The sequence below is a fragment of the Lagopus leucura genome, unplaced genomic scaffold, assembly GCF_019238085.1.
Source record: "Lagopus leucura isolate 7727_CA_CO unplaced genomic scaffold, USGS_WTPT01 111-22_obj-0_obj, whole genome shotgun sequence".
Taxonomy (NCBI): domain Eukaryota; kingdom Metazoa; phylum Chordata; class Aves; order Galliformes; family Phasianidae; genus Lagopus; species Lagopus leucura.
Window position 1 is genome coordinate 1 of NW_024967175.1, and position 4,865 is coordinate 4,865.

The 4,865-nt window shown below is 45.1% G+C and overlaps 1 long non-coding RNA gene across 1 annotated transcript; it reads right to left on the minus strand.

The window, feature by feature from the left end:
* Nucleotides 1–375: 375 nt before the first annotated feature.
* Nucleotides 376–1,188, minus strand: LOC122192989. The gene is made up of 3 exons (XR_006182762.1): nt 1,104–1,188; nt 881–948; nt 376–569 (listed from the first exon to the last, which is right to left on the minus strand). It is a non-coding gene; the product is annotated as an uncharacterized LOC122192989 (long non-coding RNA).
* Between the last annotated feature and the right edge of the window lie 3,677 nt (nt 1,189–4,865).

The following is a 4,865-nucleotide window of genomic DNA, read 5'->3' on the forward strand; positions in this document are numbered from 1 at the left end:
GCTGCTGGAACCACCTATCCTGATGTAATTCATCCCAATGGGCAGCACGAAAAACACCCAGTAACGGACGCACGGTGACAGGAGGTGTGCTCAGAAGCTGATCTTCAGCCCAGATCTGAGTTTTTATGCAACCATGGAAAGGTTGCATAACCATGACATGTTGTATGTCACTCTTATGCCTTGGTTCCTACTATACAAACTGTGCATCATAAAATCCCTACAAGAGATCAGTGGACAGAATTAGAGGAGAACATTTATCTGGCTGTTTGGCTTTTTTTTTCCTTTCTCAGCACAGCTGGAGAGTACTGTACCAACCTGTTCTGCTCCCTGCCCAAGGCATCACCATCCCAGGTTGTCCAGAGAGGCAATGGTGTCCTTTCCTGCAGACAGCCAAGGTCAGGAGATGGGCTGTGAGCACTGATGGAGCTGTAGGTGTCCCTGTTTGGTGCAGGGGTGGCACCAGATGGCCTTTATGGGTCCCTTCCAACTCCAACCATTCCGTCATTCTATGACCTCGATTGGGACTCAGGGACGAAAAGGACAGCGAGGGCTACTTTGAACCCAGACCTCTGAACAGGATGGAAAAAATGATTATTTTAATTTACAAGAAGTGCTGCTAATCCCACTAACGGGTCACATAAGACATTCCTTATTCCATGAACAAATCTAAGAGGCAACTGCTTCAGTACCAAATGGGAGCACCGGGAATTAAAAAGTCATACGGAGAAACACTGGGATGTAATCTGATGTAAACCCCAACTCCCAAACAAAGTTATGCAGGCACAAACATACACTGAAACATAAGAAACAGATAAGCATCCACCACAGAGAGTGGAATAGCATGACTTACAACATTACCAGCACTTGTATCTAAATTTACCTTAAAAACATTCACCCTTTCAGAGCTTGTGGTGCTGCTGAGTGATTTCTATTCCACGTGATGACTTCCTAAATGGAAAAGCACTCTCAAGTTATGACAATAATGAGAGAAGTCTGTGATAGCATTTAAAATCACCCATTTCTCCTTTGGGGAAAAAAAAAAAAAAAAAAAAAAAAAAAAAAAAAAAAAAAAAAAAAAAAGAGTTTAAGTATGCTCTACATACCAATTTATAAACTGCTTCAATTTGATTCTCTGTGATGAATTTAATCCCAGAACAGCGACCTCAGCTCCAGCTTACATGGATCTGTATGGTGCTCCGTTGCCCTCTGGGTGTTGGTTTGAGATCCCCCAGCAAAACACACCTGAGAGCAATCCGGTAATTAACTGAGGTTAACCTCAGCTGAGTTCCCAAAGGGGCAAATGACTGAAAGTTGAAAGGCCTCTTGATACAACCACAGCCTGATAGCCTCTGGACAAGGGTGATTATGGGCTGGAGGACACCTGAGCAATGGGGTCAATTAATGGCCGAGAGAAGGGCGTGCTTGAAGCATAAGAAGATGCACCTCTTTTAGTACGTAATCACTGTGTCCTCTGAGCCTGCCAGAATGCAATCAGCCAAAAAAAAACTACCAAGGACACAGAATTGTGTTTGGTTTCTTTAATAAACTGTTCTAACATCCATCGTTTCCACACTGCTTGAAGAAAAAGTGCTCTCATGACCTTTGTTGCTGCTCCTGGGTCTGCTGTCCGGGTTGGTTTCTGTGCAGACCTATCAAAACTGAACAGCTGGTGAAATGGCATTTTTTTTTTCTTCCTAATATACAGCAGTAAATGTTGCTGTTAGAGAAAGGAGATTTGCACTTCTCTGTTGGGAAATGACATGATCAGAGGAATAAGCGACACCAAACTGAATATTCATCCTTTGTGTTCCTGGTTCTGAGAATAGAGCTTGAGTAACTTGAAAGGGACAAACAGGGACCTTCCAGAAAACCAATGCTGCAATGTTAGAATAATTCCTGGCACTCTCTTACCTTACTGATGAAGTCTCAGGTGAGCTTCAGACTTAAATAACCCCACAGCTGCAGCACAGCCTGAACTCAGACAGACGCCTGAGGAAAACACGTTGAACTCTGTGTTATTACTTAGCACTGATGATGATTTAGGTTGATTGGTTTCTGAATGAAATCATCCATTTAAGATACTGCTATCTCCAGAAAATTAAAGGCAAGGATCCTGAAAATCAGCACACCTATTTCCTAAGGGTGAGGGTGAACAAAGTAAGGAGGGAAGGAGTGTGGGGGAAGTAAACCCCAGCTGTCCTGGCAATGGAATATGTAAAATTAAAGTAAATAAGTAAATAGAGATGCAGGAGAGAATAAAAAAGCAAAGGACCCCAGGGGTAAGAAACTTCTATAGGAGACAAATGTACAGCTGCCTGCTTCCCCCTCTGGCAGCAGCAGCTTTGCATGTTCATCAAATCAGAATCGTCAAATGCTGTGGACTTTCAGCACCTTCCACAGAGCTTCTGAGTTCTGCAGATGAAGCAATGCTGTACGCCCTGCCAGGGCCACACAGCCCCAGACTTCACAAACACAACTGGTTTTCAGCAGTGCATCTGAAGGGTTAGACCCTATCCCTCATAGGGTAAAGCTTAATGAATGTGTGCCTTATCAGATGGCTGGAACAGCTGGAAGTAGTAATGTGCCATAATGTAAAGAAGCAGTAAAATGCATCCTAATGACTGTCACTCAGCCAGCAGTTGCTGTGCAATGTGAATAAGAAACACTTTGAATCCTTTCTAAATAACTGGCGTTATGTGTTTATGCAGGACTGGAATTGCATATTAAGACACACCTGGTTTATTCTTCAGAAGCAGTGTGTATTTACTATGCCTGTGATAGCTGTATAGATTCAAACCTCATTATTTTAAATGATTAATCGGGTATTTAATTAGCATGCATTAACATATGAGTTATATACATCCCAGTTGTGAATGCAAATATAATTCTAATAATTACATGATTAGTTATGCGTCCAAGAGCCTAATACATAATGCAGTGCAGGCAGCTTCCCTTGCTGGAGAAAAATAGTACAGAATACACGGAGCGTAACTTTGAAAAAATGCTTAAATTCCATTTTCAGAGTGGAATTGGATCTACAGAAAGAGTTCTGAGGCTTCATAGTGGCCCAGCCCAATGGAACACCTCCATGCCCCATCCCAATGGAACACCTCCATGCCCCATCCCTGCAGACAGCCACGGTCAGGGGACAAGCTCTGAGCACTGAAGGAGCTGTGGGTGTCCCTGCTCAGTGCAGGAGTGTGAGATGGCCTTTAGGGGTCCCTTCCAACTCCAATCATCCTGTGGTTCTACAATTCTTTCTGGAATATAAGTAAGGCTCCTTTGCAGCACTGAGACTTCCCCTGCTGCTGATAGGTAAAGCTGCTGCCGTTCTTGCGTGCGCTCCCCCTGAGCACTGAAAAAGGCAGAGAAATCCCAGCTCCTCTTCTGGGCTTCAGCAAAAAATGCTCCCCTTAACTGGTGTCTGTGAAACAAAACTGTCAGGCCAATTCTCAGCTGCCATGCTGCCTCCTATCCCTCCTTTCCAACAGTCCCACACCTCATATTCACATGCTTTTGGACCAGCTGTTGCATACTTTAGGTATTTCTATTTCTACCTATAGCCCATGGTATGAGAACTCTGCCCAGAGCTGTGGGTGCCCCATGGCCAGGCTGGATGGGGCCCCAGGCAGTCTGAGCTGGTGAGGACACCCAGGGGTTGGACCTGGATAATTTTTCAGGTCCCTTTCAACCATTCCATGATCCTACAAAAAGGAGATCACCCTATTTGGCTATGGCTGCACAAATGCAGCTGACTATAAATATTGAGGACTTACTGCTGGAGACGAGCCCTTCACATCAAATCCATCATGGGGGAAAGCATCACCAAAGCATCTTTTCTGAAGATGCCTGGACAAACAGCAGTGCCCAGGGCTACCAACCCCCCTTTGCCAACCCTAGGTACATTTATATTAAAAGGACACATTAATATTGCATGCTTTGAGAGTAAATACACATAAATTATTGCTGACGGTGAAGGTAAAGGCATGGATTCCCATCTGGAAGAGGGGAACAGCTTTATGGCTCTGGGGTCAGGGACATGCCTGCTGCACCACGAGCGGCTCAGATGGCACAGCAGGGTTGGATGTTCCCTTTGCCGTATGTCACATAATTCTGGGCTTTTGTGCAAACTGCCAGGAGACAAGGAAAACACAGCATTACTGGGGGAAAATCAAATATTCCATTTTCTAGACAAACCGTAGGAGCTCTGGGCTGTCTTTGGTAATAAAAGTATTAGTGTTTCTACATGAATGTGCTGGCCTAATCCCAGGCTGATTAGTGAAGAATAACAAGCCTACCTGGCCATCTGCAGCCTGCAGGGAAAGAGCTGTGCTCTTGGAGTTTTTAAAAACTGATTTTCTCACTGCATGCAATCTGCAGTGAAATAAAAAAATGTGTTCAACCCTATTCCAAGAAATAAATGAACAGATCCCTGCGGTTCCTTTATCCTTGCTCCTCTCTCCTTGCATCCATTCACACCCAGCATGGCCAGCACAGCACCCATGGGTGAGCCCTAGGGGAGCCCCCAGCTCAGCATGACCCAGCACAGGGTGAGGCTTCTGCTCTGCTGGGTCAGGGCTTTTTAAATCAACTGGAAGGCAGATGTAAAGGAAGACAAAGTCTGGGGCCTGATCCAAAGGCAATGGAAAGCCTGGGACAAAAAGGACTTCACTGCGCTCTCTAAGCCTGTGTGAGCACCCTCACAGCTGCAATTTGCAGTGGCTGAAATCCCCCTTAGCAGGGACGTCTGACACTGATAGGCTCTGACACACACCCTCAGATCACTGCACCAGTTAGAATGAAAATACAACAAACAGTTCCCAGCTTCTCCAGAGGCAACGCAACCTGGAGGCAGAAGTCAGTGT